Genomic DNA, 26,309 nt, shown 5'->3' with positions numbered 1-26,309 from the left:
ATAAATAGAAATGGTGTGCAACTCAAATAGGAAACTATATAGCAGTGAGTAAAAGCAAAGTACAGGTATCCCTTCCCCAATGCAGTTTCAATATATCATCGGTAGGCACATTCTGAGGAAGAAGTACAGGAGTGGAAACAGAAGAAAAACAACCGCTTGAACACATGGGTTGGGGTGGACATGATTGGGGATGTAGACTCAAAACTACCACACCAATGCAATGATCAACAATTTGGAAATAGGTCTTGATCAATGACACATGTTAAAACCAGTGGAAATACGCATCAGCCATGGGGGGGGGGGGGGGGTGTGTGTGTGAAGGGGAAAGTAAGAGCATGAATTATGTAACCACGTTAACTTTTCTAAAAAATAAATATTAATAAATGTTTAAAAAATATATATATATCATGGGTAGGGCATAATAAATTAAATTGGAATTTGGGAGGAGTTTTGCAAAAGACATACAGAAAGCCATTAGATAATACAAAAAAGTTTAGAAACTCAGAAATGCATAAAATATATGCATAGCATTATATAATATCAACAAATTTTATCTTTTAATACCATATACACAATTTCTTTTTAAAAGCTAAAATAAGTAAAAAGTTAAGTTTGTGTAAAGACTGCAAAAGCCAGTAGATGAGACCCAAAGACTTAAAAAAAAAACTTTAAAAGCTTATTAACTCATAAAAGCATATAATGTACTGTAAACATCTAATGAAACAAAAAATTCAGACTTCTTTTCTGATATAAAGAGAGGGCCAATAAATTTTATACAGGTTTTCCAGATCACAGGGGCACTATGCACTCCAAATCCCCATGATGTGGAAGAGATATCGGTATATTCTAACAAACTGGTGTTCTCCCCACAAAGTCTTTCACTAAGATTCTTCACTGTAGCACAACATTGAGAGTAGCTGCAAAGACACAGAGGATAGGCCTGGCAATGGAAGACATGCCTGCTTCTCAAGGGCCAGTCCACCTAAGTGTGACAAGAATCACCACCAGAAGACAAGCAGTAAAGTAGGTATATGGCCAATAGTTATTAAGCACCTATTATATTCAAGGTATTGAACTAGATGCTGGCTAACAAAAACAAAAATTAAAAACATTAAACATTGTTATGATCTGAGTGGTGGAAGGAATACCTACACAGATGAAATCACAATTATGGCACGGTAGAACGAGAGCTAGGGTCTGTTGTAAGGACCAGTTTGGAATCCCAGTTCTGCTATGCCATCAGGCAGCAATCTGGCTGTACATTTTAGGAGACTCAATTTCCCTATCTATAAAACAGAAAAAGCTATTGTAATGATCAAGTGAGTAAATGTACACAAAATATTTAGCCTATTATGTGCTACCTAAATATCAACTATTTTTTTTTTAAAGAGGGGGGTTTTCATTTGTTAGTATGTATTAAACCTCTTAAAATGTTAATTAGTGGAGACAACTAGGTGGCTTAGTGGATTGAGAACCAAGGGGCCACAGTCCCTGGTTCTGTTCAAATCTGAGCTCAGATACCTACTCGTTATGTGACCCCTGGGCAAGTCACTTAACCTCAACTGCTAAGTCCTTACCCAGTACTGATTCTAAGATAGAAGGTAAAGGTTGTTTTTTGTTTTGTTTTTTTTAATCAATTAGGTATTGATGGCATGGACAACAATTCCACCGTCTATCTTCATAACTGTGGGCCTCTTATCCCAAATGCCTGAAAGGCTTCATCCCTCCACAGTGAAAGGCTTTCCTGATCTCTTCCCCCTGCTATCAAGTGTTTGCCTCTCCAAAAACTACTTTGCACTGATTTGCCTAGGGAACTGCTAAATGCCCCTAGACTAAAGTAAAAGCCAGGAGAAGCAAGAATTATTTTGATTTTTTTCTTCTTCATGATAGTAGGGAAGTCTTTGAGTCCTAGGTACATCAGAATAAAATCTGGAACAAAAAAAGTTGACTTTGTTTAATAATCAGGCTACAGCTGTTTTATTCTTAGGTACCAACATATATAAAACTGAATCATTTTTGAGGTATTCCCTTTTGATATGTTTGAACTAATACTTGGAATTTTAGTGTGATGTCAACTGATTATGCCTTTCATCCTAAAAATACAGTTTTGCATAACTCAACAAAAACATCTCTCAAATTACTTTTCTATACAAATACACACTGAAAACCACCCCACAGGCACATTTAACATTTTCTCTGTTCTGGTCATACATGCAACCATCATGACAAAAGCAAACATTTTGGAACAACTCTTATATTAAGGTTCATGCTAATGAGAATTCCAGTTTTTCACTATCCCATTTTAGTTCACTTTTCTTGTGAGAAGAGCTATCAAACCCTCCTCTGAGATGGCTTGACAACTCCACAGTTTCTTATTTCCCTCCTCTACTCTCCACAGACACTCCAGCCACTCTAGTTTAGCTCTATTATCACTGATCACTTAGAACATTTTGACATGATCTCTCTGACTCAAATTCCTCCCCTCTTCAATTTATCCTTTCCATAGTGGCTAAAGTGATAGTCCTGATCTAAACTTTTGGGACAAGAATTCACTATTTAACAAAAATTGCTGGGGAAACTGGAAAGTAGTTGGCAGAAACTATACCCAACATCTCACACTAAATACCAAGAAAAGGTACTTGAGTCACGATTTTTAAATAAAGGCTGATATTATAAGCAAATTAGGAGAGCATAGGAAATTTTACCTGTCAAATCTATGGATAAAAAAAAATGACCAAACAAGAGACATAAGATCATGGGAAACAAAACACATAAATTTGATTACATTAAATTAAGAAGATTTTGTACAAACAACACTAATGCAGCCACGATTAGAAGGAAAGAAGGAAACTGGAGTAAAATATTTTATAGCAAGTTCCTTTGAAAAAGGCCTGATATCTCCAATATATAGAAAACCAAAATGATCAAAGGATAAACAGGCAGTTTTATGCATACTCTTTGATTCAGTAATACCACTAGTAATAATACCATATCCCAAAGAGAGCAAAAGTAAAAGGACCTCCTATATGTACAAAATACTTACAGCAACTTTTTCTGTGGTAGCAAAGAATTGGAAATCGAAGGGGTGTCTGTCAAATAGGAAATGGCTGAACAAACTGTGGCATGTGATTGTAATGGAATACTACTGTGCAGTAGGAAATGTTGGACATGATGGTTTCAGAAAAACCTGGAGACTTATATGAACTGATACAAAGAGAAGTGAACAGAACCAGAACACCATACACAGTAACTGCAATATTGTACGATGATCAAATATGAATGACTTGGCTATTCTGAGCAATACAATGATGCAAGACTATTCCGAAGGACCCATGATGAACAATGCTATCCACCTTTAGAGAACTGATGGAGTCTGAGTGCAGGTTGAAGCATAATTTTTTTCCACTTTATTTGTCTTGCTTTTTTTTTTTTAACAATATGGTTAAAATGGAATATGTTTTACATGATTTCACAAGTATAATTAATGACAAATTTCTTGTCTTCTCAGTGGGTAGGGAAGGGCTAAAAGGAAGAATTCAGAACCAAAAGAAATTTCTTAATGAATGTTAAACATAAGTAATAAAGCTGAGAAAAAAAATTTTAAAAGAAAAGATAAAAAAATATTTCCTGAAGCAAAGGTCTGAATCAGTCACTTCTTTGCTCAATAAGCTCCGTGACTCCCTAGTGCCTCTAGGATAAAATACAAAATTCTCTAGCATTTAAAGCCCTTCAGAGCCTGGCTCCAACCTACCTATCCAGACTTAATCTACATTATTCCCCTCTGTGTACTCTGCACCAGAGTCAAAGTGGACTTATTAGATTTTCTTTGGCACATGACACTTTATCTGTTTCCATGTCTTTATCATGACAACGATATATATAGTCCCCTTCTTTCCTATATGTCTTAGAATCCTCTTGGCTGTTTTTGCCTCCTCTATCACCCAAATTAGCTTCTATATACTTTCTACATAGTTGTATATAATCTTGTATGTAGGTGTGTTGTTTCCTCTGATATAGGATCCTCAAGGGCAGGGAGTCCTATCTCAGTTTTGTCTTTGTATCCCCAATGGTCTGGCAAACAATGTGGTTAATAATTGCTTGCTGACTGTTTCCCCAGAATCATCCAAACGTACTATCTTCAGAAATGGCAACCATAAATCTGTCTGTCTGTCTGTCTGTCTGTCTGTCTGTCTGACACACTGACACACACACACACACACACACACACACACACACACACACACACACACACAATGGGTTAAAAAGGTTATGCCAAAAAGAGAGATATGGTCACTAGAATAAGGCCCAATTATGTTTGTTTTTCTAAACTTCTGACAAATTTAAGTTCCTGTACATGTGGGAAGAGGTGGTAATAAATGACTGGCTAATATTTTCCAAAATGGGAAAATCCAAGTCTGTAATAAACGAGACGGGCATCACCAGCTAACTTGTTCCACTTTGCTGAATGTCAGGCATCTGTTTTACTTTTATCACACCTATGTACCAGTATCTGTGTTTAACAGAAACTGGTCTGTGCAACACAAGTCTAGCAGAAAGACAGACAGAAGTGCCAGGTAAATTGATTCAACTGAGTAGTGAAAAAGTTTTACACTAGACTCTCGTACTCTCGGGGTTTTTAAAAACCCTTGACAAATATACATAGAACTAAATAAACTGAGGAGTAAAAACCAAGCAAGCACAGACTGAGTTTGCTTTTAACTTAGGCTGAGTTCATTGCCAATAAGGCTTTAATTTCCATCCTTAAGTGTAAACACCCTGAGTATATATATGCCTCCATCTTCCCCTCCCCCCATGCCCTAGCACTGCCACCCAACCCCCATGGGAAAACTTCTTTCCTTGGTGGCCATCCTAACAGGTCTGTGGTAGCATCACTGGCTCTAATCTGAAGAGGGGAAAAAGCAGAGCACAAATATATCCAGCTGGCCACACATGCATTTTCACAATGTCAAAAACCTGGTCTGGTCTTCCTTAACTATTGCAACAATGAGTGTCTTTGCAGCTAGATAACCTGACAAAAGGGTCAAATAAATCTAGAGTTGATATTAAGCTTTCCAGTCTTGTCAATCCATAGCAAAACAGGAGGAAAAGACTTGGGTCATTTCTGATCTCTGGAGGCAAGGAAACCGTGAATCTGCTGACTACTTCTGGAAGCCAGAGTGTGTCTGTGACAGACCCAATGTTGGTGAGAAAAGGTGGTGAGAGGAACTGGGGGAGGAGGGAAGAGGAAAGGAGCCACAGAAATTGCCTCAATGAAATTTTCCTTTTCTTGCCTGTCCTAGGGGTTTTTGTACTCCTTTAGAGCCCTCGGCTGTCAGAACATGGGGAGCCTGCCACCCCGAGGCTCACTTCATTAAATGCCATTTTGGGCCTAATTTCACATTGTGATCCCCTCTACTGAAGCAAGGCAGCAAAGCACCAGATGCTGCCGGGGCGCCACCTTCAAGCCCCCATTCAAAACTAAGTACCCCAAGCCTGTTCTCTCCCGTCAAAGGACAAAGTGCGGGCTTGTCTTCAGCCCACTTCGGATGCTTGATTATCATCTCCTAGCCCAGCCCACAGCTATCGCCTTTCCTTCTTCCCAAGCCTGCTGGAATTTGAACTTTAAATGGATGTCCTCCTTGGTAACAATAGATAAAAAGGGGGCCTTTGATTGTTCATGCGTTGCTGAAAAGAAAAGGCCCAAGATTCATCCTGGCTGAGCCCTAGCAGGATCTCATCAAGCGCCGCTCTCATTCCATTCCAATGGGACGCTTTAGCCTGTAGCTACTCATTCAAGCTCACAGTGTCTATGTTTCCATTTCAAAAGGGATGAATTCCTCAGGTTTCCCGTTAAGAAATGAAATGTTGATCCTGTGAATGAAGGGCAACACCAAACTTGGAATGCAGCCAAGAGACTCTATAACACACTGCAGTTTGGAGTTAATTCAATACTTATTGATTGCTGGCAGGATTTATAACCGCATTATTCATAAGGGGGGTGGGAAGGAGTACTGGGCAATGGGGCTCAATAAAAAAAAAAAGGAGTTTGGGGCATTTTTTTGTATTTCCTGCCTTTCTAAGGTACAAGCTCTTTGTTCTACTTCTCAAGTCCCAGCCTACAACTTTTACAGAGGATAGTTTTAATTCTTAGCTCATTGAGTGGATGAGGTCAAACACAGCCCAATCAAGGTGAAGGGATATCGTAGTATTCTGGGTTCAGTCTTCCCCAAATCCCTTCCTCTTCTGACTCTAAAACAAATCTGCCTGATAGAAAAGTGACAATCTGAAGAGACTCTAAATATGCAAAGTCTTCCACTACAAACTTGAACAGAATTTAATAACCTTTTCACAAAGGGCAATACATTTCATACAAAGAATGTTACTCTGTGGAAAGTAACAAATGCTCATTAAGGACGCTAAGCCATCTGAAAAATGCTCACACTCCCTGGCAATGTTTTTCTGGGAGATAGTTGCCAAGTTTCAACCTCATTAAACCCATAGATATTTTGTAACCAGTCCATTCTGCCAGGCCCTCCCGCCACCAGGAGGGAGAGGGGGATGAAAGGGAGGAGCAGCTGCTAAAGGCACCTAGCCTCCCCGAGAGGAGCCTTCAAGCAGCAGCTGCCACCCAGCCAAGGGCTCCAAAAATCCACCAAATTAACTCTTCAAACTCACATTTATATTCTGCTCTTAGCGTGGGACCCAACACTGGTGGCCTCCTCAGCATGACAAGAGGGATAAGCCTGAAGGGCTTGCCGGTTTCTTGAATTCCGATTAAAGTCATGCTTCGGATACCTGCATACTGATTAAGTTCTCAGAAATGCCCTGCATGGCAGAAGTACATTCATCTTACCCTCATCGGCCAGATCCATGTTTCCTTTATAATCAAAAGAGCAGCCATACATAATGTTGGGGGGGGGGGGTATTGTCTGTTAAGAAACCTTTTTTTTATTTTTTAAACAACTGTGTGCAGAAATCATATATATTGTAGTGAGTTTTTGCTAACAGTTTTCACTATACTTATGCAACTGAAAATAATTAAGAATGAGTGTATATGGATAACCCACACGAAATGTTCATTTATTTACATGCTATATACAAATAAGTACTTGATGTCTGTGGGTCTTTCCCAGAGAATCAAAGCTCAATCTCTGGAATATGTCATTTAGCTAACTAAGGAGGTTCAGCTCTGTTACTCCCAAATCCTTTGAAGGTTTAAGAGTTCATTTTGAAACATTCAATCACTCTCAGGAATCATTCTATAGATATTGCCCAGAGAGGTGTGAGTGAAAAGTGTCCTTCCTTTCAGCCCATCAAGTGAAAAGATGGTTTTGCTTTTCTCACATGGGAGGGATGGGGAACTCAACATTCAAATGTAGGCAACACCAACACAATATTGGACTTCTTTTGTTGTGGTCATTTGTGGGTGTTAAATGCTTCTCTTTATAAAAAACTATAATAGAATCCTTTTAAATAGCAAGTTCCCCAGGATATTTATGTACTATGTTTATATATTTCTACTTATTTAAATGGATAAATTTCACAAATTTTGAGAAAAAGACTACTTAAGGGATAACAGTGGATGTTTTCAAAACTATCAATATTTAAAAATTAATATGTTAAACAGGGCTGTTAAATTTCCTGCTAATATTTAAATCATGTAAAGCAAGAAGCCACACAAAGCCTATTCAAAGAAAGTCATAAAGGCTATATATCTATATCTATATCTATATCTATATCTATATCTATATCTATATCTATATCTATATCTATATATGGCATTGACTAGTCAGCCAGTATTATACAGAACCTCTTTCATCTCCAAAGTTCCCTGGGCTCTATGAAATGCTATTTGATTTCACATTGAAAATAAGATTCTCCTTTTTAGAAGACCTCTTGTCTTCTGGCCCTAAATTGCAGTGGGACACAAGTGTGGCCAAAAGGGATTAGAGTCAAGACTTTAGACAGGCAGATTAATATCATTCAGTTCCTAGTACCTTAGAAGGCATTTAATATGTCCGTTAAAAGGAACAGATATATAAGTTAAGTGAATCAGGTCCAAAGCTGACTATGGCAGAGAGAAGCAAGCAGATGCCATAGAGGCCCAGACAGGTAAGGGTCAAGTCTAGGAAGATTATCAAAGGTAGAGATCAGGAACCCAGACTGAAGATAAGGGAAACCAGGGGTCAGGGAATAAAGCCAAAGAAGTGTCCAAGCAACCAACAATGGGGATCTAGGGAAGAAGTTGGGCAACTGGCACACAGGACACCCAGCATTGAGAGTAGAACTTGAAACTGAGGCAATGCCAAAATTGGTCTTAGAGTAGGTAAACTAGGCTACAGCAGAGAAAAAAGAAGGGGAATTGGGGAGAGTAGACACTATTTCTGACAAGTTCACCCTCAACCATTCCCTCTATCTCAAATTTGCACCTCCAGCCTAACCCTTCCAAATGGTCACTAAATCTTTTCATTTTAGGATCCTGATCTCTTATAAAATCAGTACCTGTTCCCCAACTCCTCCATTTTGTAATAGTCACCCAGGCTTAACGCTGAAGAACCCAGAGGGCAGTATGCTATAAAGAAAAGAACACTGGATTTCTAAGTTTGCTTTCTGGCACTGCTCCTTCCTACCCCTGTGGGTACTGTTTGGGACTTGGATCTGTTTCCTCGACTATAAACTGAGAGGATTGTACTAGATAATCTCAAATGTCTCTTCTGGCCCTAAATCCCGTGGTCCTTTTCTGTCTCAAGTCCTATCTGCTTATTTTTGTCTTATAGGAGAGCCTTCATTTACCTCTGCCTTCCAGTAGTCAACAAAATCCTTTGGACCCTACCTTTTCTTCAAGCCCTAGTTCAAAACTCTCCATGAAGCCCTTCTTTAACAATCCTAATATATGCCAATCTTCTCTCTTCTTCAGTTTTTATAAAATTAGCCTGTGAATGAATCACTCATTTGGCACTTAATAAAATAGTTCTGTATTATTACTTAACTTTTCATACAAAATCATCTTCCCAACCAGACTGGAAAAAACTAAAAGTAAGGAAGACATCTCCCCTGTATAATTACTGTGAAGTGAAAAAAAGTGAAAGGGAAAAAAACAAGGATTAATGGTAATGTGGTTCGAACATCATAAATAAGATACATAGGTCATTAAAACAGATGTCCAAATTACCATTTTCTGATAAACTGAATTAAGATTTAAGAAAAGTTGTCTACATATTTGTTTCTGACCTGAACCCAAATTATTTTATAATATAAGTAGGGGTCGGGGAGCCCTCAGTCCATCTTATCTTAATGATGTAGCTAGTTTTTTCAGTTCCAAGTTTGCAGGACTGTGTTCTGAAGAACAATTGGGGGGGGGGGGGCGCAGCAGGAGGCAGAAGGCTGAGAAGCAGGGGCATCTGAGAACATCTGCATTAACCACTTCCAAAGATGTCTAATTATTAGGCTGGGCACATAGCACTTCAATCCAGGCTTAGCCCTGTATCACAGGCTGGAGTTTAAAGTGAGGTCACCTATTTTGATTCATTCAGTGTTTAGCTACTCCTAATTAAGTTGTGTGCCAGCATTCATTAATGCAGCAACTGATATTAGACATTGGATAGCTGACAACTTATGAATGGCCTTGTAGATATTCAATGTGTACATTAGGGCATCTTATACCATTATTTTGCACCTGCCGTGGTTGAGAAATTTTAAATCATTCCCATTTAAAGCCAACACTAGCATGTGCCTGCAACTGATTTAGAAATACACAGAGCTTCAGAAACGAAACAGGGAATCTAGTGTTCATATCCTCAGAAGACAAGCATTGCAATTCTACAAAGCAATGTATGAACTGTTAAACCACAAGACACCTGTGATAAATTGGTGGTTATAAAACATTTTCTGATACTCTGGCAACTCAGCTAGAAGACTTGCTCTTTTAATATAGCACATGGTCATGTCAAACAGAAGTCTCTGAAACCTATTACTAACTTCCCTTTCTTATCACCCTGGCCTTTCTACCCCCAATCAATTCATTCTCTCCCTCTCTGTCTCTCTTCTCTCTCTGTCTCTCAAAAAAAAAAAAACCACTTTGCAAATTTGTAAGTCATCATTGCACAGTGGCTATGCTAATCTACTCTGCAGGGGGGGGGGTTTACTAGAAGAATATTGAAAAAAGAATATTCAAGCGGCCAAAATAATTTCCCACTCAATTTTTTTTCAACCAGTACTAGTGAAAGAGTATTAGCTTTTAAAAAAATGAATGCCTTCCATATCCAAGTAGAGAGGTGCCAAATGAAGAACTCAATTGTCTGTCATAAGCAATAAAGGTGAGAGGCTGAAATAAGAAGGCAAGAAGGACAGTTAGAAACTGATCTCCATCATCATGACCGCCATCCAAATCTTGTGAATTCATGAAAATGCATACAGGTATGAGATTACAGCTAAAACATGATTTTTTTAAAACTATGAATCAATGCAAAGTAACCTAGAGCTTTTAATAGAATCAATACTGAGTATTGGTTCCAAGACAGAAGAACAGTAAGGGCTAGGCAATGAAGGTTAAGTGACTTGCCCAGGGTCACATAGCTAGGAAGTATCTGAGGCCAAATCTGAACCCAGGACCTCCCAGCTGCTGATTTTTAAAAGCTCCCACAAAAGTACTTTTTTTAAAATTCATCTTAACTTTTAAGCCTTAAATGGCATCATTTATACTTTTCTCCAACTGTCCTTAAGCTTACTACCCCAGGCAGACTTCATTTTAAAGAACAGATGATGGCAAAGTGAATCTATTTTCCTAGTGGTTGCCATCAAGGAGCAAGAGTTAGATCTCCACAGAGGTGGGAAAAAAAAAACACACTATTTAATACCATGACACATACGACAAAATTTATTGCTAGAATATGAAGCACAATTTGATATTCTATCTTCCCTACCCCTTTTCCTTTAAAAGAACTCTCCTATTGTTCAGGAGGTGCTCAATACACTTCACAAGGATTCAGAATAGAAAGACAAAAAATGGCACAGTCCCTGTCCTCAAGGAAATTATATTCTAGCAAGGAAAACAATATTTGCACAAATACATGAATACAAAATATATTCAAAGTAAACAGAAAGTAATCTGGGGAAAAGGGAACACTACTAAGGGGAATCACAAAAGGTCTTGTGTGGGAGATTACACTTGACTGAAACTCTGGAGGGAGCTAAGGATTTCAAGAGGTGGAAGCCTCGGAGAGGACTTGAGAAAAGGCATGGAAATGGGAAGGGAAATGTTTTGTGTAGGAAACAGCAAGAAGGCCAATTTGGCTGGAATGTGAAGCCTGCAAAAGGGAGTTCTATGTAATGACCCCCAAAAGGTAGGCTGGAGCCAGACTGGGAAGCATTTTAAAATGACAAAAGGAAGAGTTTGTATTTCATCCCAGAGGCAACAGGGAGCCACTCGATCTTTTGGAGCTGGGAAGTGACTGGTCAAACTTGTACTTTAGGAATATCACTTTAGCAGCAATATGGGGAAACACTTGGTGCAAGAAGCTATTTGTCCCAGTCCAGGTAAGGGGTAAGTACAGTTTAAACCAAAGTGGTTGTGAAGTGAATGGGGAGAAGAGGACAAATGTAAGTATCTCTAAGAATTATATACTTAAGAGCTCCCAGAACTTTGTGGCTTTCTTTTTCTTTTGTAATGTTTTAAACAGCAAGATACTACACTTCATCTGAAAACTCCCTAACCTATCAATGGAAAGTTACACAAAATGTGTTAGTTCCCATTTTATTAGAAATCTTTACATTGAAATTTTAAATCAGGTCAATGAGTATTCCTTGCAGGACCTCTGGTAATTGAAGAAATAAACTTTGGGCCCTACTTATTAAATAATAAATCAAAAGAATTGCTTCTCCCACCAACATAAAAAATTTAAGATAATTTTCAACTTAGGGGTAAATCTTATAAATAGAAAAAGGTGTCTTCTATCATTGCTGGCACATGACCAATATGTCGTCATCAGCAACCTTTTCAAAGTTAATGAAATTACTAAAGCTAACAGAAGTTAATAGTTGCAGTGCTAATGAAATGACCTTCCATTTTATGAAGGTTACAGATTCATTATTATCTAACTCAATAGCTACTTGAACAAAAATTCAGTTTACATGGAAACTATGTCCTCCAATACAAAGCACAACAAGATTCACTTGAATTTAGTAAACAAAGTGTTCTAATTTGTCTTCTGCTAATACTTATATAACAAACAGAAAAGAGGGAATGGCAGTTTTGGGAAGGATTCTCAAACAGAATTTACAGAATAAAAATTATCATTATAATTATATTAAGCATTTATTTTTATTTGTATAGTTCTCTTACAAAATTTACCTTACAAATTAAAATCCTTTTCAGATCTCCCTGTGGTCCTATAAAATCCTATACTAGTTTTCCTCTTCTGGTGGCCCTCTGACATTTTCAGTCTTGGGTCAAGCTCATTCTCTACATAAGAAAGTATAAGCCAACCCTTTCCTTTCCTAATGATAGGTAACTCTCACATCCTTGATATGTGGGTTTGAAAGGCCAAATAAATGTGGTACTGTAATAAATCACATTCTATTTTACATGGAGGTCCATTAAACCTGTCACATTGAAATGAAATTCTCTCTGTTAATTGTGCGTAACTAAAAAAAGCACACAGCTCACAGGGACTCTTCCAAGTATCTGCCTCTCCAAAACAAGAAAAAGAATTAGGAGTATCCTCCTGGGAACCAGAAAGAAAGGTTAAACTTGTTTCCTAATAATAATTATTGTTCTAAAAGGATGACTTAAAAAAATTAAAGCCATGGAAACTTCCCGAAGAATTCTATTTTAAACTCTTGTGTATAAATGTGTTACTATTAAATGAAGTACAGTAAAAGCTTATTTTAAAAATCTTGTCCAAGTTCATTCTTGAATTCCACAGTGTTAGTAAGCAGGCAGTGGGGTGTAAGAGAGAACAATGGACTCAAGAGTCACAGGACTTCCATGCAGAATCTTGCCCCTGTTCCTTACTATTTCTAGGACTGTAGGCAAAATTTAGCCTTTTGGGGAAAAAAATGAAGGAGTTGTATGAGATGATCTCTATGGTCCCTTCCAATTTTAGGTCATTCAATTAATTATACAGTTAGTATTCTTTTCCATCGTAAATTAGTGATGGAACTTGATCTCTTCAGGTGTAAGCCTGGCTTTTATAAGCAATGCAGAAAGAATAATTAAATAAGCTGGTCCCCAAATAAAGAACTTCCAAATTTAATTCTCATACTGGAGGAGGGAAAACTTCTCGGAGAAAAAGACATATTGCAGATTTTTTATTAGGGTATTACTTAAAATTCTGAAAATGAGGTCAAAGGCATTTAAATGGAAAGAATGATTTCACTGTATATAGTGTCACTACAGTGATCCACTGAGTGGCTATGAAAGCTAGAAATTAAGCAGAAGCTATTTTCAGGGCCAAGTGGTAATAAAAAAAAAAGTTCAGTGAAACAGAATAAAAATAAATTCATCAAATAAAAAAAAACTTTTACAAAATTAACTGACAAATAAGATATGCAACACCTGCCACTCAATTTAAATTCAATAAAAACTTAAGTGTCCTTAAAGCAAACAGATTACCCTCCCCCCACCCCAAAAAAATTTAGTGTGGGAGGAACTGTGTTTTGGTTCTTAAATGTACTTGTCATGGCAACCAACTTAATTTCCATGATCCCTGATGTATGGTTATAGTTATAGTAACAAAGATCTTGTTTCACCTGTTGGTTCACGGAAATATTCTTATTGGTCACTGTTTTTGTGCAGGCAGTCAGTACTTAATAAATGTCTGTGAACCAAAGCTATGGACATATACCGTTGGCATATGAAGGAAAGACTCAAACTCTCCACCCACAAAGATCTAAGTACCCAGTGAGTAGACAGACAGCAACCTTATTCCTAGTGGAGTTAAAGCGTTCTGTTCCCCAGGATCAGGCACAATACTCAGACCTCTGGAATACAATAACCACATCCTTAACAACCACCAACCACTCCGTTGTTACCCAAACCTTAAGCTAGCCAAAAGCACTTTGTGGGAAATGTATAATTTAAGACAAAAATCCTACTAAAAAGACAAAACTTAATTACTTAAATTGATCATTTTACTCAGCATGTCAAAACAACTGCCTACTCTACGATTTTCCTTTCATAAACCAAATCAGTTTGCTAAAGCAAAATACCTCCTTCTACAATTCTCTTTTCTAAAATTGCAGTCTTTTGCTAATCACCATTTCTGTTCTTCCCTGCTAAACAAAACAGATTTTAAATTTAACATATATTCCAGTTAATGTATAACAGTACTATGGTGTGGGGTTTTTTGTTGTCATCGTTTGCTTTTTAAGTTTGCTTAGAAGACTGAAGTGCCAGCTGAGCCCATGCAGGATCTGGCAGCAGGCATTCTGGGAAACCAAGTCTTACATTTAAAGATCTGGTTCTGTTGATGGCAATGAACAACAGGCCCATTTGTTCTTTTTACATTGAGAGACATAAATGGCACACTAAGACTAGAGAGGGGGAGCCAAGCAGATCTGGCAAGAGAATATGCTGAATATAAGAGACATCCAAAACACAAGTTTTGCCTAGAAACTTACTTTCAAATTCAAAGAGAAATTCATGACAGTGAGAGAAACTAGATTACTTTGATATATTAGTTATTTTGAAGCAAGTAATCATGCTTAGTTCTGTCTTCATTATTTTAATTTTCTAAAGATAGTATAATGATTATACTATAATCACTTTCCAGAAACAGCTCCTGCAGTGAAAAGCTATGCTAACATTAAATAAACACTGGGATCAAGAATGAGGAATCATCAGGTATTTTAAAAAACCAACTTTTTCATGCTGAATTATCTTAGTATTTCCATTCTTAAATAGTCTGCTTCAGATAGAATGTCTAATGTCTACTGGCTTATAGGATAAACTATTAACACTGACTGGAACTATAAACGGTACCTGAAAAGATGGATGGTTGGATATGGTCTATGTAAATGAAGAGCTGAATTTACTTTTAAAAAAATACAGCCCCTTAACTAATTAAGAGAAACTAAAATACATGATATTAATTTCTAAGGTCTTTTTCAACCCTCAAATTCTATAATTTTATTAAAAGCATAAATTTTAGTTTTTATAAATCAAGAGAATCCACTCAAGTGCCAGCATTAAACATTCTAGTTATTACTAGTTGAAAATCAACAAGCATTTATTACACTCCAACTATGTACCAGATACTGAACTAGATAGACACTAGAAACAGAAAGAAAGAAGAACGATCCTTGCCCTCATGGAGAGAATACAACATGTTCACAGATCAGAAAATTGAGGAAATATACAAAATGAATACAAAATGATTGGGAGATGGAGCACAGGAGGAGAGAGGCAATGAAAATAATACTAGGCTTAAAAACCTGGGAGACTGGAATAATGGTGGTTCCTTTGACAGCTATAGGAAGAGATTTGTAGGGAAAAAAACCACCAGTTCAGCCCTGCCATACTGTTGGAGATTTTTCCAGTACATAGCATTCAAAATATCCACTAGACAATTGGTGGCACAGAATGAAACTCAGGATAAAGACTAGATTTATGTATCTGTGAATAATCATCAGGGTAGAGATGATCATTAAACACATAAAAGTGAAAAGATCAACAGGAACATGCTCTCAGAGAGAGAAGAGAAAGGGGGGCCCCAGGCCAGAGCTAGGTGTGTGACAAGGTTGAAAGAACTAGGAAACACTGCTAACTTGCCAACTCAGAAAAGAGGAAGAATTCAAGAGAAGTGGGTGGGGAAAGAAGGGTGAAGATGGAGAAAAGACCATCAGATTTGGCAAGTAAGAGGTCTTTGGTAACTTTGCAGAGGGCAGTTTCAATTAAGTGATGAAGTCAGAAAGGTTGAGAATTGCATGAGCAGAGAAGAAGTGGAAGTAATTAGGACAGACAGCTCTTTCAAGAAATTTGGCTGAGAAAAGAAGGGAGAAATAGGCTGATGACCCTTTGAAGTGGATGGTAGGGTCTAGTGAAGGTTTTTTTTAAGGATAAGGTAGACTTGGCCATGTTTGAAGGTTCTTTGTAGTGAATGCTAGAGATATTGGCTTGTTTTAAAGAAACTTATGTGTATTGCTTTTTGATTAAAAAGCTTTTGTCTTATATGTTATCTCATTTGACCTGGCATTAATCATGTGAAATAAATAGTTCAAGCAGTATAGAGATGGGGAAAATGAGGTTAAGATTTTACAGTATTATATGGTTTATCAGGGTCCAAGCCAAGATTCTGGTCACACAAGGATATGGATGATTTCACATTTAGTACTTTCCCAATTTCACAAAACTGCTTCTCTGCATAAATTAAAAATCACCTGCCAGAATGGCCAACTTTGGGAGTTTAAATTTTAAATAGAATTGAGCAATCACTTGAACCCTTATAGAAGAATAAGGGTGTTAGAACACACATAATAATTATAGGATTACAGAGGAAGAGAGGCGAGATAGGTTCTCACTGGTATTCAATATGTCTATATTAAAAAGTAACATAAGGATTTAATCAAAATCTCATGATGAGACTTTGATAAAGAAACCTGGCAATTAAAGAACTTTTTCTAAAGTTCAGAGTTCTCCATTAGAATGATTACCGTTTTTCAGCTTCCCAATGAAGAGTTCTGTCCACATCATTGTACCCTTCAAAAACTTTCTCACCTACCTACAGAGTAAAATATAGAATCCTTAGCCTAGTTTTATTTAAGGCTCTCTGCAATGTGATGCTCCAAACTACTTTTGTGCCCACATTTCACAACACTCCATAATTTTATAAACCTTACAGTTAAATATAAATTCAAGTTATCTTCATGCACAAATTATTGTAGTAACATGCTACTTATTCAGCCAACTTAAGCCTAACACATGTTCTTTCTGTTCCCTGTTGTCATTTTGATTCTATAGAGATTGCAGTGTTCCACATTATGGAAATATACTCGCATTACCAGGGCAACTCTAATGTGAGAGATTTTTGTAGCAGGGAGCAATTTTGGACTGGGGGGCGGGGGGGGGGGGATTAGTTGGTAAAGTACAACTCAATTTCCTATCTCTTCAATCCACTCAATCTATTATATTAACTATTCAATCTCATTTAATTATCTGAGAGGCCTGTATAAGAAACCAATTGTTCTTGGAAGGACCCAGCTCAAGCCCCTGGGAGTTTAGGTTTGATATTAAAACAAAACAAGACCTCACAAGTCATTTAAGTTATCAAAAAAAGAGATTTACTAAGCCATTAACAGGAGGACTTTCAAGTCATTTAAGTTATCAAAAAAAGAGATTTACTAAGCCATTAACAGGAGGACTTTACTCAACAAGAAGAGGCATCAAAGATGCCTCAAGTTGATTCAGTTTAGTGAAACTCCTATCATATAATCCACTAGCCAATAAGGCACCCTTGAAGCTTCTTGTGGTTGGTTTGTACAGGAAGTGATATCATCAATCTGAGTCTTCAATTCCCTAAGCTAATCAACTCTTGCAGAGATCTCAATACTTTTTAAAGGAAAATGTAGCCTAACTTGCATGAGGAAGGATTAGGAAAATGTTCTTTCCACATCCATCAACCAATATATGTATAGTATGTCAGGTGAACTAATTTGATGGAATGATAGTCCACCAGGGGTGTCAGTCTGGCCAATACCCATTCTGTAGATAGTGAAGACAGACTTCTACATTGCTGTGGATTTTATTGGGACTCTAGTCATGTGCAAGGGTTCTATGGCACTAGTACAATATAGATATACTTGGAAAACCATCTATAGAAACTCTTATTTGGACTCTTCTAAGAATATTTTTCCATGACACTAGAAGGATGATCATATCTCCCTGTTTTTCAACTCACTGGATACCAAATATCCCACAGATCATCGAACAGCTCCACAGTCACATCTGCCATTGTTGTTGCTCAGTCTTGTCCAACACTTTGTGACCTCATTTGAAGCTTCTTGGCAAAGACAGTGTAGGGGTTTGCCATTTCCTTTTCCAGTTCATTTTACAAATAGAAACTGAGGCAAATAGAGTTAAGTGCCTTCCCCAGGGTGACAGCCAGATATGAACTTGGAAAGATGAGTCTTTCCTGACTCCAGGTCCAGCATTTTATCTACTATACCAACTAGCTGCCTGCATCAGCCTTAGTCTTGTATTATTTTAATGTGTGCAAGGGAGACAACTCATTTGAGAAAAGCTTTTAAGGCAATATTTTGTTCTGACTCAAATGCTTAAAAAAAAAATCAACAAATACACATAGCAGAGATCTTTTATAGTCTTTATACTTCTCAGTCAACTGTATTAATAGAAAGCTACAGTATGCTATAGAAACTGACCTGCAAAAGTCTTCACTGTTCCCCTCAAGTTTTTATCAAGCATATTGTTCATATGTATATAGATTATTCTTAATTTTAAAAAAAGAGAGATTTGAGTAAAAAGCAGGCTATTAACTAAAATGATGCTGCAAAATGCCCCCACGACATGGAAGGATTATAGGATTTTGAAAAGCTACGACAAAAGAACACAAATTCTAACAGGTCCTTTCCCAAGAAAAAAAAGTTTTGAATGTGGATCTCATGATTGAGGCTAGAACATCTGAGGACTTCCCTACCATGTTCAGAGTGGCTCATGACTTAAAAGTTAGCTACCAGTAACTCATAAAACTATTTAATAAGGTAGACAGGGGTTATAATCTAAATGACAAGAAGAATCAACCATGACTAAGAATTTTAGTAAAAGAAAAAGGGATATATAGTTGGGAGTTGCATGTCATCTTGATCTTCTGGAATTTCATCTCTAAGATCACCACCTCTCATCCCAAATACTAATTTCAGAGTACCTTTTTAAAAAATGAGTTACTTCTGACACATATTTTACAACTGGAAAAAAATTCTGCTTAAGTTAATAAGAAAATTAAAGAGATGATGGACATTAGTTATGAAGAATATGCTTAAAATAACATAAGGAAAATGTTCCTAAAAGCCAATATAATTGCCAAAATATTAATTCGGTTCTTGGGACACTCTCTCCCACATTTATTTGAAGGTCTTAGGTATTTCATTAATGTACATAGTGTAATAGGTATATGAGGCTACCAGCTTTGCCCTTTGTCTCCCTCCAGTGTTTCTAGTCACCTCTGGAGGCTTATCAGAGACTCAAGGCAATTTGCAAAATTGAGCAAATTGAGAAAGGATGAAGAGATCTGGAAAATAACACAAAGTACCAATATTTATCCACAATTTTAAAAGCTAGGCTTTTAAATAGAGATTCTATATCAATAAGAGAAATTCTGACTATGTATAAAGGAAGAGAATGAGGATCTCTAAGAGATGGAAGAAATGAGGGAGAGACAGAGGGAAGAGGGCAGGGGAGAGACAGAGGGGAAGAAGAAAGAGAATGAGAAGAAAAGGAAAGAAGGAGAGAAGAAGAGGAGGAATGCTGTTTACATTCTGATGCTGGGAAGAAGCATCCTGAATTCATTTAGTCTACCTGGGGAAGGAATAAAAGGTAAAGGCCTAATTTTGAGAAGATAAGGACAAAGATCTTGAAAGATGGTGAAGCTTGTTTGGGTCAGTGTGGAGTTAAAGGCCAACAAGTATAGGTGGAAATGTGTTGACTAGACCTAAGATATATTGGCCTGGGCATTCTCACTTCAAAAACACTAACAGCAATAAAAAACAACACAGTAGAAAAGTTGTAGAAAAATCAAACATTTGGCAAAACAACAACAACCGGCAAAACCCAGCTTCAAATAGAAAAATTCCTTTATCAAATAAGAACCGACATTAAAGCCAAGGAAAAGAGTCACATAATGAAATGATAACTCAGAGCTTCCACTGGTACAGTCATTCAGATATTCTAAAAAATATTGTGACCTACTAAAGGAGCATTCTCTAGCAATCCCAAGTTCTCTCCCCTTTGTTTTGGGAAGGGGAGAAATCAAACCCTGTGTATATAAGTCTGAATCTTGTATATCCTTGTGGGGATATGGACTCAACAGAAAGGAAAGCTTTCTTAATTATCTATGGGCTTATGGGTTCTTTTCCAATCTTTGCTTGTATGATATATTTGTTCCATGATTTATTACTTTATATAACAAGGAAATGAAAGACTACTAAATGACAGCAAAAAGGGTAAATTAGAGGATTCCCAAAAGGAAAGCCTGGGTGCAAACCTGATCCCCTACTACAACCATCAAAAAAAAAAAAAAAAAAAAAAAAAAAAAAAAAAAGCGTAAATACAGAGAAAATCCCAAGACTGATCCTGGTCTGTATAAACACTCTACTTCAGTCTTATATCAGAGCATATATATAGTTATAAGTAAACTATTTTCTCTAACCTAAGCAAAAGTAACAAAATTGAGGTTTTTCTAGGAAAATTCTCTTGTGAATCATATTTTAAGGTCTAAATCAATCACAGAAATATTAAGGAGTAAGTTTTCTACAAAGCTAAATTAAACTAAACATTATATTTAGATTAAAAAGATACATGGGCTCCATATGTTAAACCCTTATCTTCCATCTTAGAATCAATATTGTATATTGGTTCCAAGGCAGAACAACAGTAAGGGCTAAGCAATGGGGGTTTTAAAGGACTTACCCAGGATCACACAGCTAGGAAGTCTAAAGCCAAATTTGAACCCAGGACCGCCTATCTCTAGCCTGACTCTCAATTCACTGAGCCACCTAGCTACCCTTATACATGTACTTAAAAAATTTTTTTTAAATTTATTTTAAAGTATTTTCCCATGGTTACATGATTCATTTTTCCTCTCCTCTTTTCCTTCCCCCTCCCAGGGCCAACAAGCAATTCCACTGGGTTATAAACATACATGTACTTTAAAAAGCAACAGTAAGTCATCCAAAAAGGTCAATTATATTTAAAAATGAATTTTCACATACTGTCCAATAGCAACATTTCTCAAAGATCAAATGACTAAGCTATAGATCTTGGGTTCTCTAGAAATGATTCTATGAAAGTTCTAAGATGAGACACTATATATCAAGGGGAACTCGAAATATTGAGAAATGTAAACTTTTCTCCTAAAAAGGCTAATATAGCATAAGATTTTTTAAAACCACCTATAGGATCTATGATCAACTGCAAAATATATTCAATAACCTTATTTTGAAAAGCCTCAAGGGCATAATTGATTAAGAAAATAAGGAACAATCTAGGAAACAAATGGCCCTTGATCATTAAAGTCCACTGTCATTCATTTATTTATTTAGAATATTTTCCCATGGTTACATGACTCATGTTCTCTCCCTCCCTTCTTCCCTCCCCCCTCTTGGAGCTGACAAGCAATTCCTCTGGGTTATACATTTATTATTGTCATTCATTTTCTAAATGGACAGTCATTTCACTTGGTCAGCAGTGAACATTCAAATGTCATGTGACTATGTCCCTCTTGTATCAGTTTCTCTATTTGTTATCTTGTCTATGGACCACTTTTCACAAATATTAGAAAAAGTAATATGCTTTCTGCCAAGGAGAATCACTTCTAAAAATATATACTGACTTGTATCATGAAATTTATAGAGCATTTTTCACTTCAAAGCATCCTAAGGCTTCCCTTAAATGTTGTAACAGTGTATTTAAAGCTATAAATTAATGATTATCCAACTTAGACCCCAGGATTTAATTGATGTGGCATATGATACAAGAATTTTATTAGAACACTATCTTGACCGCAATATCACAAGTTGTCGATTGAAAAATAAACACTCTCCAGAGGTTCTTCTCTAAGAAGCAGAAAGAATAGTAGATTCTAATGCCAGCCCCCACTAACTACTTCATCAGGTGATCTTGGGCAAACTGGTTAATTTCTCTAGACTTTCATCATCCCCATTTTTACAAATGAGGAAAAGAAAGAAACCAGGCCTATTAACCTTATAGTGTTACTTTTTAGGTTCAAGTGACAAAAAATAGATAAGTTCTCCAAACCATGAAATATTGTTATTTAGACCTCCCCACTCCAACCCACTAGTCTAGCTACAAGTGGTTTCTCTCATCTACTTCATGCTTTGTACTGCCTTTATACATATTCTACTCTGTGATATACTCATCAACATATGGTGAATACATGTGTGTATTATTAGCTATTAGCTTATGAGTTCTTAAAGGAAAGAAGCACCTTTATTTGATGTGGTATAGTGGATAGAAAGCTGGCTTCTCAGTCAAAACGACTTGAGTTTTAATGCTGTCTTGGTCACATAATGGCTACATGACATAACTGTTGGGCAATTCAATTATTTCTCAGTGTCTCAAAAAACTCTCTTAAAATTAGAAATTGCAGAAATGGCATCAATCTACAATAGGCAGTTCTTTATACAAATGATATGATAACCTGGTTCTCCTCATCAAAATCACTCCCTATTAAAAAAAAAGTGATGGCATCATATAAAAAAAAAAAAAAAGAAAAAAGGAAAAAAGACAAATGCTGGGAAAGAATGTGGCAAAACAGGAAAACTAACGTATTACTAGTAGATCTATAGTGTTCTACCTATTGTGGAAAACAACTGGAATTATGCTGAAAAGGCTATAAAACTGTGCATGCTTTTTTTTTAAACCTTTACCTTCCATCTTAAAATAAATATTGTATATTGGTTCCAAGAGCAGAAAGTAGTAAGGGCTAGGCAATAGGGGTCAAGTAACTTGCCCAGGGTCACACAGCTGGGAAGTGTCTGAGGCCAGATTTGAATCCAAGACCTCCCATCTCTAGGCCTGGCTCTCAATCCACTGAGCTACCCAGCTGCCCCTCTGCATACTTTTTGACTAGCAATACTGCTACGAGGTCTATATCCTTAAAGAGATTTCAAGAAAGAAGAAAATAACCTATATGTAAAAAAATATTTAAATCACTCTTTTATGGTGGCTAAGAATTGGAAACTAAAGAGATAACTATCAACTGGAGAACAGCTGAGCAAGCTGTGGAATAAGATGTGATAGAACATGACTATGTTGTAAGAAATAATAAAGAGGATAGTTTCAGAAAACCTTGGAAAGACTTGTATGAACTGATGAAAAATGAAGTGAGCAGAATCAGGAGAACATTCTACACAAAAACAATATTGTAAAGACAAATAACCTTGGAAAAAATGAGGAATTCTGATCAACATGATGAATCACAATTCCAGGATTAACAATGAAGACAAAGTACCCATCCCATATAGAGAAGTTTGGACTCAGAATTGGGCATACCCAATGTGGGCATTTGTTCTGTTTGACTATACATATATTTGTTGGAAGGGCTTTTGTTTTCCTTGCTTTCTCAATTAAAGGTGAAATGAGGAGGAAGAGTAGAAGAATAGGTGGAAAGGAGAGAATGCAGACAAAATAAAAACAAAATAAAATGAAATTTCTTTGAAAAACAAGAGGTTAGGGCAGTGGACAAAAACCTAAGTGTGAATCCCAGTTCTGCAATTTACTGTCTACCCCTAGTTTCTCATCTATAAAGTAAGGGAGTGGAAAGAACTCCCTCAGTCTTATCATTCGACCTTTGTATTTCCCACAAGATCTAGCATAGAGCACTCTATAATAGATAATAAAATCTTTGTTGAATATAGAGATACAGGGAAACAAAAGTCTAACAAACTCTGTAAAAGAAGCCTTTGGAAGAAAAGTATTGGAATTACTAAATTACAAATTTCCTCAAGACTAATTATTGAACAGAATGGAATTAATTCAATAATTCATCTCATATTCTGAATGCCAAGGAAAAGCAAACTTTAGCTTGCTGAATGCTTCATACCTTGAATTTAACCTGGTTTTAGTTTGCTTAAATACCTCATCATTTTAGTTTGTTCAAAACCTTTGTGGGGCAGCTGGGTGGCTCAGTGGATTGAGAGCCAGACCTAGAGACAGGAGGTCCTAGGTTCAAATCCGGCCTCAGACACTTCCCAGCTATGTGACCCTGGGCAAGTCACTTGACCCCCATTGCCTACCCTTACCAATCTTCCACCTATAAGTCAATACACAGAAGTTAAGGGTTTAAAAAAAAATTAAAACCTTTGTGATTTCATAAGACCTAAATTTCAATTTAATGCTGGGGAATCAGGATCAGAAAAATACTTCCATAGGCTAACAATTCTGATCTAACTACATAGTTTCATGTTCTAAAGGCTAAAAAAAACAAAGTTTTTTCTGACTTCCAAAATTGGCTAGCATTCATTCCTTGGCCAAATACAGGTATATACACCAAGAACATACAATTGCTATAGGTTTTAGGACTCAATAAATGCTATATAAACAAAGAAATAATTACAGCAATAAAGAACTACTCTGAAATCAGTTAAGAGTCTATATACAGTACTAATCAGGCCTTCAATAATGCCATTTGAACATGTCTACTCTGATAAGCATAAGGCAAGGAGGCTTTTTTTCCCTTTAATGAGAGGGCCCAGAAAGGAGCCCTTGTTTGGAGGTGGGTAATGTAAGAAATCTCTGTATAATCCTAACACTTTTTCTTTTAAAATTCTACAATAAAGCAGTATATGCATATATATATATATATATATATAGCACAAGGAGTGGGAAAACAATTTCAGCAAAGTATGAAATCTTGCCTTATTAAAATAAGCCAAAAAAATATCTAAGCAATGCCCAAGAAAATCATAAGGATGGGAAAAATTTTAAAGTAAGCAGAATTCCCTAAAAAGCATATGTGAATATGCCAACTAATCTTATTCTTATCCCTCAATCTTGGATCCCAATATACCTACCAGTCCAAGGCCCTAGACTAGAAACAGGCACACTTCTTGCCACAGAAACAGATCACTATGAAGTTATAGGTTCGTAAAGAGCCTATTGGTTCTTTGTTTCCCCTCTCTACAAATGAACTTAGAAACTCTCAGTTTAACTGTACAATAGTATATATCATTTATATGAACTGCTTAATATTTATACTTAGCTGCCATGAGAATAACAATTCATATATGATTAAATGTGTCAAAATAATATTGCTATAAGTCATATTTGATTATAATACTAAACTGTTCACATATTTGATCTTGATATTCTTGTTGAAGTAACACTCATCTACTTAAAACATTTTTATAAATGAGAACATTTTTAAATGAGAAGGCAGATACAAATGTAAACCTATAAGCCAAGCACTAAAGAAAAAACTAGTAGTTTTTTAAAAATGTATTTTCAAAGTGAAAATTCTAGACAAATTCCAATAAAAATTTGTCTCCTAAACTTCCAAAATCCTATAGTTCAAAGACACTCTCTGTGAAGCCTAAAGCTTTTCTACTAATTGGGTCAAAATTTCTACTTCTCTCACATAAATTACTATGGTATCCCAATCATTTTGGCGAAGAAAAGTTCCTTTCATCCTTAGTCCAGCTGGATGGCTGAATGTCTGAACAGAAAGCAGTGGAGCTGAGTACTCCGGCAGCTGTTCTCCTGACTGCTGAAAGAAAGGCTCAAACAATCATACCTTCACACTCACAAGAACCTACTGCTTTTCTTTCAGGTTTATGGTAATTTATTCAAGAAGTATTTGCTGAGCACCTACTATGTGCAAAGGCCCCATGCTCAGTGCTATGAGAAATTCAAAGATCAACAAAATGTTTTCTCTACATTATGATACTCAAAAGTTTTTCATCTGATTAAAGAATATGAACACTTCTTGAAAGAAGTACAAACTGTTAATGAACATGTGAAAGAAAGCTTTAGAGCAAGAATAAATAGAACTGCAAATGAAAACTGAGCTTTTACCTCACTCACATTCAATGAATTGTCAAAGATGATAAAAGATGCAAATCAGTATTGATTGGGTTATAGAGAGATAGGCAGGTTACCAGACTTGTAGGAGTTATAAACTGGTCTGACCATTCTGGAAAGTAACTTGAAATTATATGAAGAAGATGACTAGAATTGATTGTATCCTCTGACCTAGAAATTTTACTGCAAAGAGGTCAATTACAAAAAGAAAGGTCTCATATATACCTAAAGATTATGATAAACCCCAGAACAAGAGACAAAATAGTTGGCCATCAACTAGGAACTAATCAAATAGAGATACATGAATGCAATTCTTAGTAGGCCACAAATAAATATAATGAATATAAAGAAGCATGGAGGTTTATATGAAATGCTACAAAGTGAAATAAATAGAATCAGGAAAACATCATACACAATGACAATAGTATAAAAGAAAAACAATTAAACAACTGAAACTAGACACTCTGAAAATGTAATTTCCATGCTTGGGTCCCTATGAAAAGAGAAGATATACTTGCTTCTTTGCAAAACGGGGGGGGGG

At 36.5% G+C, this 26,309-nt stretch overlaps 1 protein-coding gene and 1 non-coding gene across 2 annotated transcripts in view; both read right to left on the bottom strand.

The window, feature by feature from the left end:
• Positions 1-26,309, bottom strand: part of FAM53A (family with sequence similarity 53 member A) — an 80,563-nt gene that overhangs the window by 15,137 nt on the left and 39,117 nt on the right. The window lies entirely within an intron of this gene.
• On the bottom strand, positions 10,063-10,172 carry LOC123253151. The gene has a single exon (XR_006506541.1). It is a non-coding gene; the product is annotated as a U6 spliceosomal RNA (small nuclear RNA).

The sequence above is a fragment of the Gracilinanus agilis genome, chromosome 6, assembly GCF_016433145.1.
Source record: "Gracilinanus agilis isolate LMUSP501 chromosome 6, AgileGrace, whole genome shotgun sequence".
Taxonomy (NCBI): Eukaryota; Metazoa; Chordata; class Mammalia; order Didelphimorphia; family Didelphidae; genus Gracilinanus; species Gracilinanus agilis.
Note: the sequence above shows the minus strand (reverse complement) of the source record. Positions and strands in the feature narration are given on the sequence as shown.